General features: G+C 38.7%; 1 protein-coding gene across 7 annotated transcripts in view; it reads left to right on the top strand.

Annotated features, from left to right (window-relative positions):
• Positions 1 to 26,933, top strand: part of RBM47 (RNA binding motif protein 47) — a 161,486-nt gene that overhangs the window by 96,462 nt on the left and 38,091 nt on the right. The gene's annotated exons all lie outside the window — the stretch shown is intronic.

The raw sequence follows: 26,933 nt of genomic DNA, 5'->3' as shown, positions 1-26,933 counted from the left end.
TAAGTAATTTTATGTCTCTGTTGCCTGGTGCCACATAATGGGGAGGGGGGTGGTCAGTAAATGCATATGTATTGGCTGAAGAAAGAGTTAAGAATTTTTGGGGGGGCCATTTTACTTGACATTCTAATTTGGCAAAGTTAGAATTATAGGTTAAAATACACAATATTAAACCCAGGACATCTGCATTTATATCTTTCTAGTTAGTATATTTATGGGCAGGAAGAAATAAAAAAAGTGATGCCCAGTTTTCTTTAGTTGAATTAGCTCTTAATAATAACTCTGACCAGAGCAGTGAACAGTCCTTTCCAGGTTCTTACCTCCCTTGCCCAAACTTATTTTTTTCTTCTTCTGAATTCCTAGGGCCCTTGGTGGGGCAAGAACTTCACACTCTCTGAGCACTTGCTACGCGCCAAGGGTTCTATGGACACATTGTCTTAGCAAAGTCTCACAGCCACGCCATGAAGCCTTCTTCCTTCTTTTCCACTGTTAAGAGAATCAATCCCTCCCTCCTTTATGATACTATCTATCATGGCATTTATCGCACTGCATTGTAATAATTATTTGTGTATATTTCTATGTCTCCTACTAGACCATGAATTTTTTTACCTAAGAGTCTGTGTCTTACTCAGGTGTGTATTCTCAGTACCCAACACATAGTGGAAACTCTAGAAATATTTTTTAACGGTTTGGATACTGTGTGATATGCATTTTACAAACTTGACATCTGAGGCTTGCCCAAGGTTACTAAGTGGAAAGGAATAAGGTTAGTTTTTGGGCTCTTGCCTACCAGATTCTAAAGCTTGTTTTCTTTCTGCTAAACCATTCTGAGATGTTGGAAAGCAAAGTTGACTGGAATGAAGACGATTCAGGAGGAAGATACAAGGGGAAGGAAAATCATCATTTGCTGGGGCTGAGAAGGGAGGTTACTTACACATCGCTCAGTTTAGCAGTGCTCTGGCCCACAGACTCCCATCTCCAGCAAAGCATGTATGCACATGCGTGTACACACAGACACCATCGGGGACTTTCGTCACAGGGGGAGTGCTGATTGAGTGGGGACCAGAGAGCATTTTCTTGGAAAGCAATTCACTGTGAATAAGAAGCTGGAGTACTAAGCCATCCACCAGGACATAAAATATTGCCCTGACCTTCTCTGTAATGTTTCTCTGTGGTGAGATTTTACCTATACAGTTCTAGTCTGAAATGAAATTAGGGGTAACATGTAACATGAACATCACAGCTACCACAGCTGCATACCCAGCTTTTGCCACTTGGGCATGATGGTTGGAATGGGAGAAATCTGGGGTAAGCCTTTGAAATCTATCCTTATGAAGTGGGCATGGTGAGTGTCAGCCTTTGCTGACTTCCACTCTGACATACTGGACACACACACACACACACACACACACACACACACACACTATAGAGATAGAGATATAGAGATAGAGATAAAGATAGAGATAGAGATAGATATAATAGCTTTATTTGGGATATAATTCACATAGTACATTTCACCTATTTAAAGTATACACACCACTGAGTTTTTAGTATGTTCACAGTTGTATAACCATCATTATAATCAGTTACAGAACATTTTCATCACCTCCCTAAAAAAATCCTCTGTACCCATTACCAGTCACTTCCATTTCTTTCCCACCTGCCACCCCCCATTGCCAGCCCTATACAACCACTAATCTACTTTCTGTCTTTATAGATTTGCCCATTATGAACATTTCATATAAATGGAATCAATACAAAATGTGGTCTTTTGTGACTGACTTCTTTCACCTACTTAATGTTTTCAAGATTCATCCATGTTATAGAAAGTATTAATACTTCATTCCTTTTTAGTGCTGAATATTGTTCTGTAGTATGAATATACCACATGAATATATGTAGTACATTCATACTACAGAACAGTATTCAGCACTAAAGTAGTGCTGAGTACATTTTTAATAGTATTTAAAAATGTTTATGTATTTATGTATTTATTGAGATTGAGAGAGAGAGAGAGAGAGAGAGAGAGACAGAGAGAGAGAGGGAGAGAGAGAATCCCAAGCAGGCTCCACATTGTCAGCATGGAGCCTGACACGGGACTCAAGCTCCTGAACCATGAGATCATGACCTGAGTCGAAACCAAGAGTTGGATGCTTAATTGACTAAACCACCCAGGTGCCCTGAATATGCCACATTTTATTTGTCTATTTATTTATTCATCAATTGATGATATCTGTGTTGTCTCTACTTGGGCTATTATAATACTGCTATGATTATTTATGTGCAAATTTTTGTGTGGTCCTAAGTATTCATTTCTCTCGGGCATATAGTTAGGAGTAGAATTGCTGGGTCATATGGTAAGTCTGTGTTCAACCCGAGGAACTGCCAGACGGTTTTCTAAAGTGGCTGCACCATTTTACTTTCCCACCAGCAGTATATGAGGGTTCCAGTTTTTTCATATGCATGTCAACCCTTGTTACCTTTTTTTTTTTTATTATAGCCTTCCTAGTGGGTGTGAAGTGGTATAGCCTTGTGGTTTTAATTTGCATTTCCCTGATGGCTAATTATGTTGAATGTTTTTCATGTGATTTTTTTTTTTTTTTTTTTTTGGCCATTTGTATACCTTCTTTGAAGAAATGTTTAGTTCAGATCCTTTGCCTGTTTTTTAACTGGGTTGTTTGTCTTTTTATTGAGTTGTAGGAGTTTTGTCAACACCGTTTTTCCAACAGCATTTGCTCACTTCACTCTCTTTGTGTCACATTTTGGTAATTCTCACAATATTTCAAACTTTCTCATTATATTTGTTATGGTGATCTGTTATTGGTGATCATTGGTATTACTATTATAATTGTTTGGGGGCATTATGAAGCACACCCATATAAGATGGCAAACTTTATCAATAAATTTTGTGTACATTCTGACTGCTTCACTGACTGGCCATTCCCCCATCTCTCTCCCTCTCCTTGGACCTCCCTTTTTCCTGAGACACTATATTGAAATTAGGCCAATAAATAATACTACAGTGGCCTCTGGGTGTTCTTGAGAAAGGAAGAGGCAATCGATCTGTCAAACTTCATTGTTGTCTTATTTTAAGAAATTGCCAGAGCCACCCCAGCCTTCAGCAACCACCACCCTGATCAGTCAGTGGGCATCAACATTGAGGCAAGACCCTCCTCCTGCAAAAAGATTTGGCTCGATGATAACTCAGATCACGGTTAGCATGTTTTAGCAATAAAGTATTTCTTAATTAAGGTACATAAATTGTTTTTTTAATTTTTTTTATTTTTATTAAAAAAAATTTTTTTTAATGTTTATTTATTTCTGAGGCAGAGAGAGACAGAGCATGAGTGGGGGAGGGTCAGAGAGAGAGGGAAACACAGAATCAGAAGCAGGCTCCAGGCTCTGAGCTGGCAGCACAGAGCCCGACGCAGGGCTCGAACTCACAAACCGTGAGATCGTGACCTGAGCCGAAGTCGGTCGCTCAACCGACTGAGCCACCCAGGTGCTCCATACATTGTTTTTTTAGACATAATGCTATTGCACACTTAATAGACTACAGTACAGTGTAAACATAATTTTTATATGCATTAGGAACACAAAAATACATTTGACTTGCTTTATTGTGACATTTGCTTTGTTGTGGTGGTCATGAACTGAGCCCACGGTATCTCCGAGGTGTGCCTGTAGTGATGTCCCCTCTTTTATTTCTGAGTTTGCTAAGTTGAGTCTTTTTTTAATTTTCTTGGCCATTCTAACTACAGGTTTGTCAATGTTGCCAATCTTTTCAAAGAACCAACTTTTGGTTTCATTCATTTTCTTTATTAGAACCAACTTTTGGTTTCATTCATTTTCTTTATTGTTTTTCTGTTCTCCATTTCTTTTACTTCCATTTGACTCTTTACTCTTACTGAACTCCATTCTTCCCTTAGGCTGTTTCAGGTTTCATTAGCTCTTTTTTAAACTGGGAGGTTAGGTTGTTTACTGCATTCTTTCTTTCTTTCTTTTTTTTTTTAAGTTTGTTTATTTTGAGAGAGAGAGAGAGGAGCGTGCATGGGGGTGGGGCAGAGAGAGAGAGAGGGAGGGAGAGAAAGAATCCCAAGTAGGCTCCCCACTGACAGCACAGAGCCTGACTAGGGGCTCAGTTCTATGAACAGTGAGATCATGACCTGAACCGAAATCAAGAGTCTTGATGCTTAACCATCTGAGCCATCCAGGCACTCCTGTTTACTTCATTCTAGCTATTGTCTTCATTCTTCATCCCACTAGACAGTTAGTTTGTAAGTGTGAGTGACCAATGCTGAAGCTGAGCCAGTGTGCTCGGACTTCCCCTCTGGGGACAGAGTGACAAGGCAGCTGAATCCATGAGGCAAGTACACAGCACGATTGATGAAGCACTGACCTTTCCGCTGGTGGGGTCTGTTTGGCATCATAGTTCTGGGGTCAAAACACGAGCTCTGGAGTCTAGCTGCCTGGTTGTGAATTCTGTCTCTCCCAGTTAGTGGCCGTGAGATTTGGGGCAACTTATTTCAGTTCTGTAAGCTTCAGGTTCCACATGCGTAAAATAAGCCTAACGATAGTTATTGCTGCTTAGTGTTGTTGAGAGGATGAGGTGAGCTACATGTGAAGAAGTACTTAGCTCAGAGTTGGTACATGGCCGATGCTCAGTAAAGGTTGGCTGGTCTCACTTTGTTATTGTTGTCTTTGGGTCAGATGGGCCTATGCTGGGCCAGTGCCATGTAAAGTAGCTACAGAGCTTGGAGTCGTGTTTCCATTAGCTTGTACTTCTTTGCCAATCATCCATGACCTTACCCGCATGTGCTCCTGGGATGAGCCTCACTTGTGTTTGCTACCAGGTGCTGAGTGAGACACATTTCCTACTGAGGTGTGGCCGCCCTAGATGTGACTTCCAAACAAGAGACCTTTCTTTCTCAAAAAGATGGCATACCTTACTTATTTGATCATCCATCCATATCATAGTGATGATATAAAAACGAAGGCAGGAAATGTATTTTTCTGAATAAATTTGAAACAAGCTCAGGATGGGAGTACCACAAATTATGCAAATGGTATCACTAAAAAGTTATAATTTAAGTTTAATAGTACCTCAAGTTCTCCTCTGGTGGTGGGGATAGAAATGCCTTTCTCTGAACTCCACAGAAGAGCTAATATTAAGTCCTGTTACCTGAGGCTCCATGGGGATAGCATGTTCAAGTTTACAGCTCCAAGGCACATAGTGTGGCTGCTGTTTATGTGACTAACAAACATTTCTCAGGGGTAAAAAAAAAATACATACATTGTTATTCTAATTCTTCAGTCAAAGAGTGGCCACTGGTTTTACAAGAAGAAAGGTATGGAGCAATCCTCATTATGAAACTTTCAGTTAGCATCCTTGAAAATGAAAATATAGCTAACCTCTAGTTATTTGTGAATGGTATTAGCAAAGATTATCCTAAAACCTTTAAGAAAAGTAAAACATTTTAATACAAATGTTTTATTAAGTATAGTAGATAATAGTTTTGGGTCATTACCATTTAAATATAAATATTAATATTTAATATTTAAAATAATAGGCAAGCAATATTTCAATAATATGTATTTCCCTGAAAATGCAGAACATTTTCATTCATGCTGTCTATATTTCCCCTCACAGCATCTCTGACATTATTATGGAGAAATAATTTCCACTTCACCTAGAAGAAGAAGAAATAAAATATTCTAAAGGAATTTTTCCAAAGATCTAATTAGTAGAATCAGTACAACCAGTACTCAGTTACTCAATTATTCTCCCTCCCTCTCTCTCCCTTTCCCTGTCTCTCTCTCTTTTCCTATTACACTTTTTTTTTTTTATCAAGAGTACCACTAAGTAGTAGAAAAGATGTAGACATTAAATAATTTTTAGAGTACCAAGTCATCAAGGCAAGGTGCACACTCTGAGGCACGTGCAAAGGTGTGTGTGTGTGTGTGTGTGTGTGTGTGTGTGTGAGTGTATTTATTATATATCAAATTTAGACACAGGAATTTTGATAGGAAGGAAATAGATGATATAGAGGTGAAATCACTCACATCATCAGATGATAGAGACCACAAGGCACATCTCAGTTCTTAAGACACTGATTTATTCTGTTTTCTTTTTTGTATTATTCAGTACCATCTGCCAGTCCTTTATAAAAGTCCCACTATGGTATAAAAGAGCTAACAGATGAGTCTTGACCATCCTAAGGTTGCTCATGGTATATCTCCCTTTTGGGGAGAAAACACAGAATAATTTTTGGTGGCTCTTGAAATCTTAGGACCCTTCCACTCCAGTGAGTGCTTAAAGAAATACTGGCATTTCTGGGATCCAAAATGGACCCGAATCCCTATTTGTTGTTTAGATTTCCATCTATTTAATTGAACAAAGTTCAGTTTGAATAAAGTTAAACATATTTTTATGTTTATTGGCCATAGAACTTTTTTTTTCCTGTGAGCTACTGGTTCATAAATTTGCTAATATTTATTGGGTTATATTGGGATTTGTAAGGGCTCCTGCATATTAAGGAAATCAATGCTTCATTATATATATTGTAATCCACCCCATTTGTAGTCTGTCTTTGATTTCATTTTAATAAATATTTCTAAATTCCATTTAATATTCAGTTATTGGTAGAAGGAAAAGTAATGACTGGGACCAATTTTTAGCTCAGTTTGAAATTTAGATAAATTATCAGTTTCCTCCTGAGCTATTATGTTTAGTTGTTTAATTCGCCAACCTAATTTCAATTATTAACTGATTTTTCTGCTGGTACATATGTATGTGCATATAAGGAGTCTGGTATGGAGATTTCTTGCATCATAATTTTTCCTTGTTCATTTATGAAAGAGAACTGGAGTACCATTAATGGTATTCTATTTTTTTTATCATTATTATTGTTTTATAATTTTACTTCCAATAAATGCATTAATTGACAACCATTCGTAAGATATTTAATAAGATGTTACTGTTAATCGTGTGTTTATATGTTTGAGGGATTTGTCTACTTTCTCTTCACAAGAGTAGTTTTTCACAGTAATGTGTTTTCTCAATTAAAAAGTTTGTCCAGGGGCGCCTGGGTGGCGCAGTCGGTTAAGCGTCCGACTTCAGCCAGGTCACGATCTCGCGGTCCGTGAGTTCGAGCCCCGCGTCAGGCTCTGGGCTGATGGCTCGGAGCCTGGAGCCTGTTTCCGATTCTGTGTCTCCCTCTCTCTCTGCCCCTCCCCCGTTCATGCTCTGTCTCTCTCTGTCCCAAAAATAAATAAAAAACGTTGAAAAAAAAAATTTAAAAAAAAAAAAAAAAAAAAAAAAAAGTTTGTCCATTCGAGTAACTATTAGGAGTCATGGCTGACACTATCATTTATATTAAGACTTAAGGTGGGGCGCCTGGGTGGCGCAGTCGGTTAAGCGTCCGACTTCAGCCAGGTCACGATCTCGCGGTCCGTGAGTTCGAGCCCCGCGTCAGGCTCTGGGCTGATGGCTCGGAGCCTGGAGCCTGTTTCCGATTCTGTGTCTCCCTCTCTCTCTGCCCCTCCCCCGTTCATGCTCTGTCTCTCTCTGTCCCAAAAATAAAAATAAAAAAAAAAAAAACGTTGGAAAAAAAAAAAAAAAGACTTAAGGTCAAAGTGATTCTCATGTAGTTCTTACCATTGTTTCACTTAGAATTGAGGAACTGGTCATTTCAGTGTTGGTATTTCTTTAAAAAAATTTTTTTTTAATATTTATTTATTTTTGAGAGAGGGAGACAGAGTGTGAGCAGGGGAGGGACAGAGAGAGAGAGAGGGAGACACAGAATCTGAAGCAGGCTCCAGGCTCTGAGCTGTCAGCACAGAGCCTGACGCGGGGCTTGAACCCACGAACTGTGAGATGGTGACCTGAGACAAAGTCGGATGCTTAACCGACTGAGCCACCCAGGCACCCCTCAGTGTTGGCATTTCTAAAAACATGCTGTGTTAAGCCACTCCATGGCCATTTCTTTGGTTTCCCTGTCTGTAAAACAGAGCTGGAGAAACGAGGTGTTTATCAAAGCACTGAGGTGTCAGGGACTCATGTGAAATAAATATGGTAGGAGGACGGATGTAGCAGCCACATGCATATTCTTGCTACTCAGAGACGACAGCCATTCATATGACTTTTATTCTTCCTGTCTCCATAGTTGTTCACCAAATAGCTAAAGAGATTGAGCTGTGAATTCTTTGTTTAAATGCCTTAGATATACTTTATAAGGAACTACCATCTTATTGTGCAAGTAGATGATATAAACAAACAACCTGACTACTGGTGTATCTCATTTTTCATAAGAGATGGTCTTAAGTTTTGTGTATAAGTTTTCATTTTCAAAAGTAGAATTATGGTTTATGTACACTAGAAGCATTTGCTATTTAGGCAATATTATGCTAAAACAGGAATTTCTTTGCATTTTGCAAGTCTGATTGCAAATGACAAACACAATTGCACAATGTATACTAAAAAAAGGGGTGCTGAAACAATGTGGTAGTAAACTCGTTTGGAGAAAAGTAGATATTGGATAAGAAGCCTTTCTAGATGATTCTAGAGACGAGTTAGGAAAGAAAACAACGGTATGTTACAGAAAGTAAAATGGTAGTCTTGGGAATTTTGCATGTGGGTGTGTTTATGTTGAGGTTGAGCAGAACAAAGGGAAATTATGCAATGGGTTGTAGTCAGAAGTTAACCAAAGATTTGCAGTTCATGATCAAAAGCTTGGAGTGTTATGGATGACCAAGGATCACATCAAATTCCCTTCATTAGGGGTAACATGATCCCAACCACTTAAGGTAGACCGTTTTTACTCCCGCTCTCAGGATGGTTAGCAGGGAACATGATTATCAGGGAGGGAAGCCAAGGGGTGGAGGTGGGAGGTCATGCATGGTTAGTGCTGAGTGAAAGCAGTGAGAAAGGAAAGGAAAAAAATGGGCAGAACTTAATGATGGGCTGAAAAGGGGAGAATGGGCTAGAAGCAAAGAGATTTATTTGATAAAATCATTTAAATTTTCCTGATGATCAAAGTTATATGTGTTAAAGATATATAACATAAATCTATGTGTGTATAATGTTAATATACAGAAGTATCTCAAAATGAAATTTAAAATAACCTCTATTCAGTACTCTTACTACCCAGAGACAAACCATCACCAGTGTTTTGTTACATGTGTCTAACTTTTATTTCCATAGTATCAGTCGAGATCATGCTGTATGTATGATTTTCCATACCGTCTATTTTCATAATTTCCATACTATCTATTTTTGAATCTCACATGTCATAAAGCTTTATTTGTGACAGTAAAATTCTTTATAAATATATTTTTAGTGATGTACAAGTAATATAATTTTTAGTTACAACTACAATATAATATAATTTTTATTTAATCATTTCTTCAAGGTCAAGTATTTTGGTAGTTTCTAAATATATTATAAAGAATTCTGAGATAAACATCTTTGTGTGTAAACTTCATTTTTACTTCTTTAGGATAAATTCCTAATGACAGATTGCTACGTGAAGAGAACGTACATTTTCAAGGTTTTTCATATAGATTATAAACTATTTTTTTAACTTTGTTTTAATGTTTTTATTTATTCTTGAGAGAGACAGAGAGACAGAGAGACAGCGTGAGCGAGGGAGGGGCAGAGTGAGAGAGGGACACAGAATCTGAAGCAGGCTTCAGGCTCTGAGCTGTCAACACAGAGTCCAACATGGGGCTCGAACTCATAAGCCATGAGATCATGACCTGAGCTGAAGTCAGACACCCAACGACTGAGCCACCCAGGTAACCCTTTAAAGAAAAGTTTTGATCAATTTATACTTGTCTTACTGAAGAATGACATTTTAGCTCTTACTCACTAAAAAGATCTGCTGATTTCATTGGCTAAAAGTGATATGGTTTACATATTTTTTCTTTCATTTAAATTTATTTGCTTACCAATGAGCTTGAACATTTTGTTGGGTTTTAGAGTCATTTGTAATTCCTAGAAGTGAGACATGAAAATATATATACCTTGCATATATGACATACAAGTTAATTGGCATACTTCACATTAGCTAAACAGGGTATCTGAATTGATGTATGATGTTATTTATTTGTTTATTTATTTATTTTGAGAGAGGGAGAGAAAGCACATGTATGAGCAGGGGAGAGGGGCAGAGGAAGAGAGAGAGAGAATCTTACACAGGCTCCATGCTCATCACAGAGCCTGATGTGGAGCTCAATCCCGTGACCCTGGGATCATGACCTGAGCCAAAATCAAGAGTTGGACACTCCACTGACTGAGACATCCAGACACCCCAGTACGATGGGTTTTTCGTTTTGTTTTGTTTTGTTTTGTTTTTTATAAACAGAAGAATGGAAAGCAAGGGCTAAGTGATGTAATTGTGAGGAGGGGATGTAGAAGGGCAAGATCATAGGTTGCAGTCAGTGCTGTTGGACATAGAGAAGTGAGGTCAATCATGTAAAATCTACAAAAGCAGATGGTAGTCATGAGTGGAACTAAGTAACAACAGGATCATGAAACCCAAGATGGAAAGAGTATGGAATTGTCAAAGAGCTTCAACTTCAGCTCAAGTGGAGTTGAAGGCGAGACAGTGGGCACAGGGGAAAGAGGTCTTGGAACTGGAGAATGAGGGTGTCTCCACTCTTTAGTCCCCCGACTCCACCATCTAAGAGGCCTTGGGAGCTTCCAAGAGTTTTCTAGGCAGGTGCTTGTTTATGCAATTCTTTGTTTCTCTGAAGTTTGGCAGAGTTTCTAGAGTATGGACCTTTTGTATACTCCCTCTCATCACCCACCCTAACCAGTGTGTTTCTTAAATTTGTGGTTTATTGCTTTTAATCATGGAGGTCACTGAGACCATTTTGTGTATTTTTTTGTTTCTTGGCCCTGAGGTCAGTTTTCCATAGTGCATACATTATTTTGAATTAAAGAACCATAAAAGTGCCAGAAAAAACTATAAACAGAGGACTGTAAAGGCCATGCCCAATATATTTAGCAGTGAAGTTAAGGACTGAGGGCGTTGGTTGGCTAAAACCTAGATTTTTAAAAATAATATTCCAATATGCTGCTTGATGATTAACAGCACTCACCCTATATATTTGTATTTTTACTGTTTACGACTGAATGCCATGCCATAAAAAAAAAAGTTTTACCCCATATTACTGACATGGCATCATGGTGCCACCCCTTTCTCAATTGCTCAGGCCGAAAGTGTTAGTCATCCTGGACCTGTCATCATACAGATCATCCATTAGCCAGTTCTGTCAACTCTGCCTTTCAGATACAACTCAAGGTCCACCTCTCTTCTAACCAGGATTACCACTCAGTCTAGTGTAAGCCACCATTATCCCATCCCTGGAGGACTGGAACAGTCTCCAGCCAGTCACTCTGCTTCCTCCTTTGCTCGCCTGTGATCTCTTCTCCACACCAGAGTGATCTTAAGGAAAAGAAAATCATATCATGTCACTTCTCTGCTTAGAATCCTCTATTAAGCCCAATAGAACCCACAATCCTTGTCTAAAAGGCCCTTATCTGACACTTAACCTGCTTTGCTCACCCTTTGTCAGCTACATTGCCCCTCTCTTGGTATTCTTCAGATACCCCAAGTCTGTTAGCCTCCTATAGCCTTTCCTTCTTTCTTCTGGAATGCTTTTTTTCTGGGTCTTCAAACCATTTTTCCCTTACTTCATCAGGTCTCTGCTCAAGAGAGAAAGGACTTCCCCGACCACCCTAAGCAACAGCCCCCCCTTCATTCCCCTGCTTTGTTCTTCCTCATTGCATTTATCTATGGCCTCTCCCGCAAACACACACACACACACACACACACACACACACACACACACACACGTGTGTGTGTGTGTGTGTGTGTGTGTGTGTGTATATATATATATATGTATATATATACGTATATATATATGTACGTATATATATACATGTTATATACAAAAGATTATTAGCTCTTAGTTAATAGAGACCACTTCAGGGTTCAGGTCTTTTTTTTCTTTTTTTAAGTTTATTTATTTATTTTGAGAGAGCAAGCAAGAGAGGGGCAGAGAGATAGAGGGAGAAGGAGAATCTCAAGTAGGCTTTATGCTGTCAGCACAGAGCTTGATGCAGGGCTCGAACTCATGAACCATGAGATCATGACCTGAGCTGAAATCAAGAGTCGGACACTTAACTGACTCAGCCACCCAGATGCTCCAGGGTTCGGGTCTTTGACCACAATTTGCCCCCTAATGCTTGAGTACATCTCAGTGTGTGTGTGTGTGTGTGTGTGTGTGTGTGTGTGTTTGCTAGTTTATTATGATTCCCCAATAAAGACGTTGTCTGTCTTGATCACCAGTCTATCACCAGGGTCTAGAATAAAGCCAGATAGGTGATCAGAAACCCTTTGTTGAATGATTCAGTGACTCATATAACCAATTCAAAATTGAGTGTTCTTGCAAGGTTAACCATTTGATCATAGAAAATGAGGCTCATTATGTCTAAACTATTTGCTTCAGTACTATTTTATGTTCTTTTTCTAGAACATACACTCCTTGCTAATTTTAGCATCCTATCTAAACTGGTCAGTCTTATAGTTGATCTTTTAAAGATGTCCCCATGTTTCTAATTAATGACTTAACCAGTGTTTATAGATCCACAACAGCCAGAGTTTTAATGTTAGATTTTTATTTTGTATGGTTTCTGTTATTTCTATAATTATTTTAAATTTCTTTAGGATATTTATTTTTATGCTCTCAAAAAGTAAGAGTTCCGGGGCGCCTGGGTGGCTTGGTTGGTTGAGTGTCCGACTTCGGCTCAGGTCATGATCTCACAGTCCGTGAGTTCGAGCCCCGCATCGGGCTCTGTGCTGACAGCTCAGAGCCTGGAGCCTGTTTCAGATTCTGTGTCTCCCTCTCTCTCTGCCCCTCCCCTGTTCATGCTCTGTCTCTCTCTGTCTCAAAAATAAATAAACGTTAAAAAAAATTAAAAAAAAAAAAAAAAAAAAAAAAAAAAGAAAAAAGTAAGAGTTCCTTTTAGAAAGTGTAGAAGAATATGTTGAACAGATAATTAAGCTTAAATACGAACTGATCCCAAAGGTCTTAAGAATAAGTCTTCTAAAGACAACATGTAGTATCTTTCCAGCTATTCAAGCCCCTGATCAGTTCAACCTGCTGGTCGATTAAGGTATCATACTTACAAAATGTATTGTGTTTGAGGTTAATACTAATAATGATAGTGCCCAATTCTTAAAATAAAAAAAATTCTTCAGGAAAGAGGTTTTGTTTTGTTTTGTTTTTAATCACAAAGTAAAGAGATGGAGAGAAGTGCATATTTTAAAGGTTTTTTAAAATTAATTATTATTATTTTTAGTAATCTCGACATCCCACATGGGGCTTGAACTCACGACCTGGAGATCAAGTTTCACATGCTTTTCCAACTAAGCCAGCCGGGCACCCCCTATTTTAAAGTTGTGGGGTTTGTGATTGCCTATGTTTCTAACCTAATATGACTAAATCAGACTACAGGCTACTGGCATCTCTCGCAGGAAGCTGTCCCCACGGACTCTGATCAACTTGACAATGACTCTCTACCTTACAACATGGCTCTTGGTGCCTAACAGCACATAGTGCCTTGTTTCGCCTTACATTGTATGTGTTCTAATTGTTTGACATTTAATTGTCGCTCCAAAAAAGATCATTACCTCCTACTTAATAGAGACCACATTAGGGTCCAGGTCTTTGACTGCAATCCCTCCTCTCCCCCAGCAGTACTTGAGTACATCCTGAAGTTTTACTGAAGGTGCTCCGGAAACACCTATTGAAATGGAAAAGCATAGTACTCCGTAAATCCAGAATGGTAGGGGATTTCTGCAGTAATTATGAGGATATTATTAAAACTGCATGTAATTATTAAAGAGCAAAACTCACATAATACTTGGCAAAACCATGTGCTTCCTGAGTTCTTGTTAACCTGACTGCACATTCTAAAAGGGGGTGGGAGGAATCTACTTTTTACATTATAACCTAATACAGCTTTGCTCCTCAATATGGCTTTTCTCTAGCAAAAGATAAACACAGGGCTTGGATTTTGCACATTATTTATGACTTTGTAACAGGTATCTTTTTTCCACCTGCATTCACTATTCATTCTGAACTTCCTCTTTTGAAAATAAAAAGTCTGTTAAAATGACCACAGGAAATATAGGGTAAAGACAGGTAATTTCTTGGCTTATGAGAAACCACAGAGAGGGGGCAGAATGGGATCACTATAAAATCTAGCAGGTTTTATGAATTAATGAAGAATGCTGCCCAGGACAGAGGCAGAAAATGCAAAGAGAATTTTCTTTAGATTTAAATGAGGTTCTGTGGCTTTTTTGTAAGTTTCGGTTTCACTCACCAACTATTAAAGGTTTCTCTGCCTGGCTTCAAAGATAGCATCTCTAAAATTCCAAAGCTTTTCCTGTTAGTACAGAAATGCCTGTCACTGACAGAGTAAGAGGGGCAAGGTGAAGGATGTATAGGTAGGTAGAGAGGCAGATGAGTAGGAAGAAAGAAAGAAGAAAGGGAGGGGAGGAAGGAATACTATCTGTTTATCCAGAAGTGGAAAATTTCAGTCTCTGCAAGCCAGAATGCCTGGGTTCAAATCCTCATTCCACTGTTGCCAACCTGTTTGTCTTGGGCAAGTTTTTTGTTCTTGTGCCTTAGTGTCCTCATCTGTAAAATGTGGATAATACTAGTCTGTAACCTCAAAATGTATTTATGAGGACCATATATGTTAGCACATGTGAAACACATACAACAGTGCCTGGTATATGGCAAGGGCTATAGAGAGGAGTTAGCTACGGTTATTTTATTACAGATGGAGGTGATGAATTTGAGTGAAAGTTGGACAGGAAATGCAACATACCTTGCTGTACCTCTTCATTGGCTGCCTCACCAGATGTCCTCTTGCCTGTAATAAACACAGGTGCTTGAAGTCTATGGGCTGTTCACTGCCCATTCAGGGAAGTAGAGAACACTAGAGTGGCTGTGCTTTTGTGACAAATTTAAAGTAAAAGTAATAAAAGAAATGTCCTCCGCTTGAGTAAAGCTTGGGAGGGAAGGAGTTGGCTGGATATGAGGTGGGGCTGTTTGATTTAATTTATTGGATAATTCTGTCATTCAAGTTGTCTGAGAAGTTACAGAGAGGCTCTATGACAGGTATAATGATGTATGATGTCACAGGCTCTTGAATGAACTCCATCAATGCAGGACCCTAGACTCTGAAGAGAAGGGAGCAGTCCTGATCCACTCCTACCTCTGTCGTCATCTTCTCTCTGAGTACTGTTCCTGTCACAGTGAACATTTCTGAGGGTTAGGGACTCAGTCGTGCACATCTGCAATCTGGGGGTGAAGGGGGTAGGAATGAGCCAGAGTGAGGGGGTGTGGAGATCTCCGAGCAGCCCAGCCTGGCCAATTAAACTCTTGGAAGTTCCCACTAAGCTGAGAAAGTAGCGCAAAGTTAGTTTTACTTCAAAACAATCCTCCAAAAGCATTACATTCCCTCTTGGATTTCTTTCCACAGTACCGCGTACTGGCACCTAGCTACTACATTTAAGATGTCTGCTGCCTTTCCTGTGTCCACATTAAATAGTTACTACCATGTGAACAGGAAGTACTTGACATACAATTGAAATGAGTTTAGATATATGCTTAGATTAAAGCGTATCCCACTAGAAATATAATAGAGTAACATGCTTAAATTTTATAAGTAATAAATAGTAAATTTTACTTGTAAGTCAGAAACCATGCAGGACACCCCCCCCATACGCACGCACGCACACACACACACACACACACACACACACACACACACTCCTATTCTCCCCTCCTGCTTTTTCTCCTTAGCTCTTTCACAATCTAACATACTATATATTTTACTGATTTATTCGTTAAATGTTTTTCCCCCATAGAACTAGAGGGCTCATGAGGGCAAGGATTTTTGTCTGTTTTGTTAACTGCTAATACCTTAGTACCTAGAACAGTGTCTGACACTTAGAAGGTACTTGACAAATATTGGTAGAGTGAAAGAAAATATACACATGTTAGTTACTATTATAATTTTACTCTTTAAAGCAATTGTACTGAGAGGACACCATTTTAAATTTAAAGCTTTTTCTAATGTCTAGATAAGTTAAACTCTTTATCCCAAATATGGCATTGTCTATTATTTAATTCTTCCTGTTGATACCATAACAGACTGTTTGCCAAATTAACCAAAAGGGAATACTATGGGGCTTAAAAAAAATTTTTTTTTGTTTATTTATTTTTGAGAGAGAGAGAGAGAAAGCAAGCACACACAAGTGGGGAAGGGGCAGAGAGAGAGGGAGACACAGAATTTGAAGCAGGCTCCAGGCTCAGAGCTGTCAGCACAAAGCCCAGGGCTCAAACCCACCAACCATGAGATCTTGACTTGAGCCAAAGTCAGATGCTCAACCAACAGAGCCACCAAGGTGCCCCTATGGTGCTTTTTATCATACACGTTTGTAGGAACCACTCTAAAAAAGTAGAGGAAGATTTTCTGGTCTACAGTGGTGGTAGGATAGGTCAGGTAAAGGGATTTTAACAATGCATAACTGAGGCCAAGTCCTTGTAGACGTTGTGTGTGTGTGTGGTAACTAAGAGCCATCTTGAAGGAATCAATCCTTCCTGTAATACTGCCTTTCTTATAGTGAGTTCTGTGTGTCACATGCATTCTTTAGAAGGACTCTCATATATGTACATGCATGCCCTTCTCTCTCTGTGCTTACTTTTCAATGCTGGTTAATTAGCTTCATGGCCAGTTGCTATGGGTGACACCACCAATGCAGTTATATGGCTTCCGTGCCAATGGTTGACACCTTATCAGATGGAAGCTAGTTCTTTAATGTGCGCATCTGTGTGTGGACAATTTCTTCTTTTTATGATTCAGCCATGCATTAATATAATGAACAATTTCAGCAAAGATTTCAAAATTCTAAATAGTGTAAAAATCTACTTCTGGGAAACTATATACTGTGATATACAAAACCAATATGCATTCATTTGATCTTTGTATCAGCTTTAGATAAATTAAAGCTAGATAAATTAAAGCTCTAGTAACAAGTAAAGAGGACTGTAATAGGTACTACCTATATTTAAAATAGCCCCACATAATAGTTCCTGGTTTCATATCACGTCTTCACCTGTGCTCTACTTCTTGTTCTCTCAGACCTGAGTCTCGTTTCTTGTTCCTTTTTCCAAATTACCTTAGAACTTGCCTTGTCTCAAGCTTCTATTTTGCATGTGTATTTTTTTTCTATTCTCTACAGTGTTGGACCTTAGATATGCCTGCTGTCACTCTACTCAGAAAACAAAGGTACTTGGTTGAGACAGAGATCACTCCTCCAGGGACGACTTAAGCTTGTTGCAAGCCGGATATATCAGAATTTAACACAGTGAATGTAGCACAATGTGTCCACTATGATGGCATCGACTTACAGTTTTATACATTTGCCTACATGGAGAACTATGCTAGTAGCAGTCAGTGTCAATGGCCGTAGAAGAATTGGTGACTTTTACTTTCTCTGTGTACTTTCCTATATTGTTTGAATGTGTTATAACTAGTGTGCATTGTTTTTACAAAGACCATAAATATCTGTGTGCATGTTTGACTAATTTTTTAAAATTAACTTTTTTCAAAGTAAAAGCAAGAAAAAATTTGCTTATTTTTTTGTTTAAGGCAGGTGTAATTGTAATTATTACATTCAGGTATTCAGTGAACAGCTGCCCTGTCCTTACTGCCTTACTTTTTAAGTGTATCTCTTTGAGATGGATTGTTTCCTAAGTCTTTGTGTTCTTGATAATGTTTGGTGTAAGAATGCATACACGCACATGTGCACACACAGGCATATGCACACACACGCGTGCGCGCACACACACACACACACACACACACCAAACCTCCAAACCAAAAATACTCTGCTTAAAGTGTACCACACACCCAGAATTTATCAAAATTCTTGAGTATAATACTCATATGAAAGGCAGACTTCCTGGGTCTTATTTGTAGTCAAGAGGAATTTAGTCCAAAATCAGTAGTTTTTTGGAAACACTGCCTTAGTGTTGTTGAGACATTGCCTCAGTTTTCCTCCATTTCAGAACCTGTCAACTTAGTTTTATAATCTAAGACTTGTTCTGGATTTTGGCCCTTTACTAACCTGCTGATATTTTCTAGTCTCTATTGATAGTTTTAGATTATTTAGGAGTAATAATGCTGTTTCTATTTTTTTAAAGAGGTAGATAAACAGATTTTCAAACTTTCTTGTCAGTCTGGTCTTTTTACTTCCCACCTTGGTGACGTCAAATTGCTAAGGTTTTATAGAATTCAGTAAGGTTAACATGACCACTAAAGGAAAACTGGAGACCACAGTTTTGAAATTATAGATTCATTTCTCTGTTTATATGCTGTGGAGCTGATTTTAATCCTTGTTCGAAAGACCTTGGGTCCCAGATGTTACCTCACTTTCAGGACCCTCCCCACAGTCCTCCTTCTGCTCCCTGCTCCCCTGATCTCTCCCAACCACCAGGACTAACAAACTCAACCTCCAGAGAGACTTTCAATGAGGTTCGTCTCTGACCTGCTTGAAAAGGAGTGTATTTACTCTGCCTAGGTGCTTTAGGTCCCTGACCCGTTGTTATGTACGAACTGTCTTCATTACCATGAATCATGTTTTACCACTCCCTTCTTTTTCTATGGCCCTTTCTATTTTTTCTCCACTTCTTACCAGTAAATCCATTTCCAGCTCCAAACTGGAAGTAAAATCAAATGAGAGTTTAATTCATGTGTAACTTTTGCCTGTATCTAAGCACTTACAAGTATCCATTCATTAAATCCCACAACAACCTGGATGAAGTAGCAATCACTGTTTTTCCCCGTCTGCATCAAGCAGTACAAAATAGCTGGCACCTCTCTTATTCCAGAAAGGTGGATTTCAAAGATCACGTGTTTACTTTTAGTCAGTAGTGGCGTGTAAGTAAAGGTTTCAGTTAAATTTCTTTTCTATGAAATGCCGGAGCTTTTGTCTTCTTGGGCCTTCCCCGAATCCATTTGTGACAGCGGGTTTTTCATTAAGTTTTCAGACTGCTGTTGAGCATTCTGTAGCTGGCCATTTTTGCACCTCCCTTCTTTCTGTACCACCCACTCAAAGCTCATTCCAGGTGCCCTTAGCAAATGACTCCCAAGGCATTTAAGTGGCCAAAGCTCATTGACCAATGAGGAGACGTGTGCCATGTAAAACAGAGTTACGCAGTTCCCCGGATCAGGAGCAGGGGTTGCTTAAGCAAAGCTTTTGTTACTATTAGCCTGTCGCATCCAGATTTCAAGACTGGAAAGGTAGGGGACACCTTATTTGTTTTAATTGGAAGAGAGGATGAGATGGTTGTGTTTGGTTCCAGTAATTTAGATCAGGTCAAATAAACAAATGTTCCCTTTTTTTAATCGAAGGCAAAAAAAAAAAAAAAAAAAAAATTGGAACTTGGTAGTAGTTTCAAATAGTGCACAGTTTGCCTTACCAGCAGCAAACCCAAAATTCTTAAGTTATAAACATTTTTAAAAATCAGTTCTTCCAGTAGATCTTCACTTTGCACACTTGAAAAAGCTAAGGTCTTCACAAAGTGATATTTTCATAGATTGCTGCTAGTTAAACTATGGGATCAAATAGCAGGAATTTATCAATAGTGTCCACCTTTGTTTTCCAAAGTCATTTTAGTAAGTCTTTAGAGATTTGTGATTTTAAGGTATGTGATAATGAAAAATAAGAAAAATAGGTGGGATTAGCATTATGATAGTTGCTACATAAAGTTAGCAATAGTGATGTTTCCTCTTTGGAAAAAGGTCTGGTATAAGAAGACTTCTCTTGCAGCACCATTGTTCCAAACCAGTAGTATTGGTTATGAAATGGACTTAGTTAAGTGGACGTTGTGTGCTTTAAAAACTACAAATAAGTTTCACTTTCGTTATAAAGAATAGTTTGGTTTTATTTTATGTGCTATATGAGATTTGTTCTAATAGGAACTCAAAGAAACCAGAGAAATACAGTCTTTATTTGCTGCTTTCTACCTGGCAATGGAGCAACTTGAACAACAGCATTTGAAGCTAACTCTCAAAAGAAAAACCTTCCTCTTAATGAATAAAATGTGCTGAATCGTGTTATGACAAAATGTATTAGAAACGTACGTTATTATACTTACTCATTCCTCTTCATCTAATGTTTAGTATCAGAAGCAAAGTTTGGGTTCAAAGAAAAGTATAACTGATTTCTCATGATTGCTTTTTCCCAGAGATGGTTTAATACGGGTTTGTATTTTGTATAGAAATTTGATAATATATATATTTTTTTAATTTAACATACAAGAGATGGCACTGTTTGGTAAAAAGTTTTAAGTATTAAAACCTTTATAAAGAGAATTTTTTTTAGTGTACATAGTATAAATGCCCGATAATTTAAGTGATCTCAGATTCCTCCCTTTTTGTTTTTATGTATTTATTCACAAAATTTGCATCCTGAAACTTTCTACTTTTATTAGATTTGTTCAAAATGCCATTGGATAAGAAGTCTACTCTCAAGATCTCCCTCCGAGTCCCTTACGCAAGTTGACTCTGTAGGGGAGGTCGATGGGATGTGGGTCGACCTACAGTCACAGAGTTAACTATTCACAGCAGAGAATAACTATTCACAGCAGAGAATACTTGCTAGCCATCTTCCCCAGTACAAGTAAATGCTGTTTCTCAGTTCCAAGCTGAGGTTCAAAGGTTTAGACTTACTTCACAGACCAGAGGTCAGGCACGAATTGCTGCAATTTGTAGTTCAATTCTGCCGATATGACAGAAATTCACAGCTATGATGATTGCTTTTTTCCACTTCTACACACAGGCCAGACTGGGCAGTTAACAGCGTAATTTGTACAAGTCAGCCCTTGGCACCCAAGTTTAATGAGTAACTAGCTGGTGCCTTAAGTTTCACTGGTGCAAGGTGCATATTATAAAAAGGGTCAAATGTCAATGCACAAAGACGGAGGGGGCTGGGGAGTGAAATCTCAATAACCACCACCCATGAATCATACATAAAGAATTAGTAATTTGTATTTATTTTAAAAATCATATTTCCATGGTGTGAATGTTAGTGTGTTCATTTTCTTTGCTACTAAAAGAGGTAGATAATTTTTTTAAATGTTAGCAAGAAAGAACAGTCAGATTAGAGATTGTCCACTGAGAAAGTGAAATTGCAGGCTGTTGATTCCTTTCCTGGAGTCTCTGGTTTCTCAAAAACTTTCCAACGTGTTATGCTTTCAAAAAGCATAACAGCCTTTCAAGAATCTAGGGAGCACATTGGAGAACCAGGTTTTTTGAGCCCATGATATTTATGAGTATCTGGCATTCTCTCCTCTTCATCCCAAAACTCTATACTTCTATCCTTATTTCTAACCCAGGTTGAGTATATCTTTTACTGTTTGAAGTTGAATATTGGAATATTGGAACTCTTGAAAAAATCCTTAGACAGTTGGCTTTGACAAATCACGGTTTTCCCTTCACAGTTTTGACTCATAGATGACTCTGAAGCTGCAATATAAATATATATAATGTCATTTTTGTTACAGCACAAATTTTAATTGTCTACTCTCCCAGACTAGGATGCGGTTGGAATTGGATTCTTCCATGGAGCAGAATAATTAAGAGTGCAGATTCTGATCTCAGGCCTCTTGGGTTTGAATTCCAGATTCAGCACTTACAGCTAAGGGACCTTCACCGATGGGCAGTCTCCCTATGTCTTAGTTCCCTCATCTCCAGGATGACTGTAACCAGAGAATTTGTTTCATGGGGTTGCAGTAGTAATTAAAGAAGACAGTGTACACAAAATGCTTAGCACAGTACCTGGTGCATAATAAGCACTTAATGAATGTTAACTGTTATTAACATTATTAATATTGTTAAGTAGCATAGCTCGTGAATAAGCCTCGCCTACCCCATACGTCATCCAGCTTTGGTTCAGATTGATCTTTGCTCTGTTCATTTCATGAGAGATGTAAGCTATGATATAGTTAGATAAGTTGATCTGGGAAGATTGTAGGATGCATTCCTTTTGAATATCGTGGGGACGTGTATTTTAAAATTCCTCAGTTTCAAGTCTAGCTCTCTTTTAGATGCTATCCTTTTCTCTCTAGCTGTTTGCTATCATGTGGCAAAAGCTGTAAAAAGAAATAAATCCAAATCATCTGCTTTCCTTTGAGAATTGTTTTCATTCTGCCCTTTGGTGAGAAACATTTGAGTGAAAAAAACACAAATCCATAAATGACATCACACCAGTGGGCTAAATTCTATCCCTCATGATGCATATTGTACATATTAGAATCCGTGTGTGCCTGAAATGCCAGAAATGGCAATCTTAAAAAATAATTTTTTTCATTCCATTTCTTCATTTTATTCCTATAGAACATAGAAGTACCATTTGAATAAAAGCATGGTTTTTACTACCAATGACAAGATACAAATTATGTGCTTAGCATGAAAAAGGTAGTAACAACATCTCACACACTAATTACACAGTTAAACACCTACTGTGTGCTAAGATTAGTTGTGAGGCACTGGGATTATAGTGGTGGATTCTGCCCTGGCAAAGTTTACAACTGACAGGGAAGGCCATTATTATACCCGTTGTTTTAAGGTAAAAGCATATAAATTTGCCAAGGTTCTATTGTTTTTGTCCTTCAAAATGGCAGCCTCCTATGATTTAGTATTATGAGGACTACAGTGAGAGATTGTGTGATGTTGTGGAAATATATCTTGGGATCTAAAGATGGCTTCTGAGGAGTGAAGTTAAGGATGAGAACAAGCTGGCTGGGTAGGGGGACTGGTGAGGAGGATTGAAGCGTCGGGAACAGCACGTATAAGGAGGAAAACGACCCAAGATGAGGTTGGAAGAGGAGCCAAAGTCTTCGTTATAGGCCTTCCTAAGGATATTGACTTTATTCTATGGGCATATTCTAAGAGAGGGTAGAGGTTCAAGCAGGAGGGTGACAAGACATGCTCAAATTATGTTTTGTTTTGTTTTGTTTTGTTGAGGTTTATTTTTTTTATTTAAGTAATCTCTACACCGAACATGGGGCTTGAACTCATGACCCTGAGAGATCACGAGTCACCTGCTCTTCCACCTGAGCCAGCCAGGTGCCCCTGTGGTTTTTTGTCTTTCTTTCCTTCTTCTTTTTTTTTTTAAATATCACTTTGCTTGCTGTGAGAGCTAGATTGATTGCAGTGGTCCAGAGTGTATAAAACAGTCAGTTGGAAGGATAATGTCCAGGCAGGAGATGACGGTTGACCGTTTACAAGATGCTTTCACATGAAGTGTCTTATTTTACCTTATAGCAACTCTCATGTGAGGTGTTTGTGTCCGCTTCAGTACATGGGTGAGGATGTTGAGGCCCAGAGAGTTAAGTGGCGTGCCCGTGGTCAAACCCTGCTAGTGGCAGAGTGAGGATTCTGTTATCTGAACTCTTACCTAACTCTTGCCCTCGTGGTCTCCTGGTAGCTTTAAGCCCATGTACTAACACCCCTGAGTATAGGCAACTGGTTTATCTTCAGAAAGGATGAGAAATTTTGTTTAGGTTTCTAATGGGGTTGAGAAGCAGAACGTGACAAGGCACTTGATATTAGGCTGGGGTGTCTTCTGGGGGAAAAATACATTTATTACTTTTATGTATTCATAATTCTGAAAGTGGGTTTGGAAAAGCTTTCAAAACTGCCCACGGTATGACAAGATAAAGAAGAAAGGGTAAAAATCAGTGTGAATAGAGATGGTGCCACAGGCATCATAAATCCAGCATAAGTCCAGCAAACATTTGCCCTCAGTCCCGCCATTGTTGAAGAGGAAGCAGCAACTCTAAGATTCACAGGCCTCCCCACCCCCACCCAGATGAAAACAAAACAAGCGTTCTGCTCCGAATAGCTTTCCTTTGTGGAATCTAGGAAGATTTCTCCATTAGGTCTTCACAAAAACTCCATGATATAGAAAGCAGTATCCATAGCTGTTTCATAGAATGAGGAGTGGGTGAGGAGGTTGAAGTGAATTAATTAACCCAGTTAATGTCTGGAAACCATTTCTTTTCTCTAGGAACTGCCTCGCAGATCTTATTAATATACATAGTTATGTGACCTTCAGTAAGATAGTTGCCTCCACACTAAAATCCGGCAACTGGGGACGTCTGGGTGGCTCATTCGGTTAAGTGTCTGACTTCGGCTCAGATCATGATCTCACAGTTCATGAGTTTGAGCCCCACATCTGGCTCTCCACTGTCAGCATGGAGCCTGCTTCTTATCTTCTGCCTGTCTCTCTGCACCTCTCCTGCTCGTGTGCTCACTCGCTCTCTCTCTCAAAAATAAGCATTTTAAAAAATATAGGGTGCCTGGGTGGTTCAGTCAGTTAAGTGTCTGACTTCTGCTCAGGTCATGATCTCACAGTTCATGAATTCGAGCCCCACGTTGGGCTGTGTGCTGACAGCTCAGAGCCTGGAGCCTGCTTTGGATTCTGTGTCTCCCTCTCTCTCTACCCTTCCCCGCTCATATTCTCACTCCCTCTCTCTCTCTCTCAAAACTAAGTAAACATTAAAAAAAATTTTTTTTAATGTATAAAGTAAATAAATAAATAAATAAAATCCAGGAATTGTACCAGAGATGGACTTTTCAAACTGGATGCCCTAAGGTAGTCAGTATTGTGTCAGGAGGAACGTGAAGCCACAGAACAAAAGTGACATGTGGGTTTTGCTTGAAGAGTTTTGTAAAACAATATTAAAATTTTTATGAAATGGGTTGTGTTTGGAGTCAGTCTGGAAAATCAGATTTTTCTGGAAATAAACAATTGAGCCTAAGTATTTTCTTTTGGAGAAATATTCTGTTATTTGAATAGCCTTGACAGGCACATTAAAAATCCTTCTTTTCTTTTACTCATTAATATATAACACAAACTATTTAAAGCCTACAATTTCATTTATATGTTAATAATTTGATTTCAATTCACAGAGTGTACATGTCCGTTAACATGACATTATTTTTTAAAGGAGGAAATTTTGCTGTAATAGAAAACTCACAATTCTGCATAAATAATATGCACCAGGAATGGTACTTTATATTCTGTATTTTTCATGCAGTCCTTCCTCTGTTCTCATACAATCCCTTGTTCTCCATAAAATCTCCACTTTATGGATAAGGAAACTGAGGCTCAAAAAAGTTGAATAAATTTGTCCGGAATCACTTAGTTAAGACATGAACAGTTCAGGAGACTGAATTTATTCTGTTGCCTCAACACGGTAGAATTAATTTCAGGACACACTTTGTAATTGCACATTTATTCTTATTTATCCAATACTGTGATGTTGATCATTAGGTATTATCCAGGATAAAGCATCTAGAAAATTGTCCTTACAGATTTGGGTAAGGATTATATGCTTTGACAACTAAATATTTTAACAGCTATTACTCTACGATTCACTTGAGAGTGTGGCCTTTCTTTTCTTTTCTTTCATAGATCATTGATAATAAGGATGAAAACTAGCTCATGGCTTAGTTTTATTACTTGTATTCCCATAAGGTTATGGATCTCACGGAAAGCTTTTTGCTAGTCTTTACAATATGTAATATAGTCAAGGCAGAATAATTTGGAACTGTAACTGACTTTAAGGGCCATTTAATTGGCGGGTTCCAAACTGTGCCCTCTGTAGTCCTACAGGTCCTATGGGGTCCCCACCCAGCCCTAGTGGACAACAGAGCAGAATGGATGGGGATCTCTCCCTATACCATCCATTATTTCCACTTCAGCCAGCTTCCTGTTTTATCAATTCTGTTTTTGCATCCAGGTAAATTTTTGGTGGAAGAAAGGGTGCTACATCTTAAAACAGAAACGAAAACACAAAGCAAACTACTGGTAATCCAACTCCCTTAATTTTCTTCAGAGGAGCAAACTTTCTATTTTTAGATGTGAAGTAAGGTAAAAGTTTTGTGCTCAGTATATATTTTGATGTCTCATCTGAAATATCCTTATCTTGAACTTAACTCTCTTTAATTTGAATGTTTTCTGTATTATGACTTTCAAGATTATCCTAGGACCCCAAATCCTGTACTACACACTTAGGGCAGAATAGCAAGTTGCCTTCATAGCAACTCTAATCAGTTGGTAGTGAATGGCTAGAGTTCTTGTTTCAGTGGTTTTTGAGACACTGCCTGGATTCAGCAGGAAGGAGGGCAATGACCCATTCATGATGTGTGGCATAAGCCCCCAAGTGGGGAGAGGCAGCCCATCAGCTAGAAGTTATCATCTCCATAAAGGACACCAATCTCTTCTTTTTAAGAGCCTATAAGCTTAAAATATAGGTTATATCTGTGTTTCTTCCTAAACATTGTATTGTTCATCTTGAAGTCATGGATGCTCCAACAAAGCCAGAGGGAAACATACAAAAAATGGAAGAAGTTGGACAGTTTCTTATTACTGGTCCCCGTTTCTTCAAGAATAGGAGGAAGAATAAATGGTTATGTTTCTTGGTTTGTAGAGAACACGACAGAGTAATGGTAGTTTCTTTCTTTCTTTCTTTCTTTCTTTCTTTCTTTCTTTCTTTCTTCCTTCCTTCCTTCCTTCCTTCCTTCCTTCCTTCCTTTCTTCCTTTCTTTCTTTCTTTCTTTCTTTCTTTCTTTCTTTCTTTCTTTCATTCAAGAAAATGGCCCATGGGGCACCTGGGTGGCTCAGTCAGTTAAGCGTCCAACTTCGGCTCAGGACATGATGTCACAGTTCATGAGTTCAAGCCCCACATTGGGTTCTATGCAGACAGCTCAGAGCCTGGAGCCTGCTTTGGATCTTGTGTCTCCCTCTCTTTGTCTGCCCCTCCTCTGCTGTGCTCTC

The sequence above is a fragment of the Panthera onca genome, chromosome B1 (genome assembly GCF_046562875.1).
Source record: "Panthera onca isolate mPanOnc1 chromosome B1, mPanOnc1 haplotype 2, whole genome shotgun sequence".
Lineage (NCBI taxonomy): Eukaryota > Metazoa > Chordata > Mammalia > Carnivora > Felidae > Panthera > Panthera onca.
Note: the sequence above shows the minus strand (reverse complement) of the source record. Positions and strands in the feature narration are given on the sequence as shown.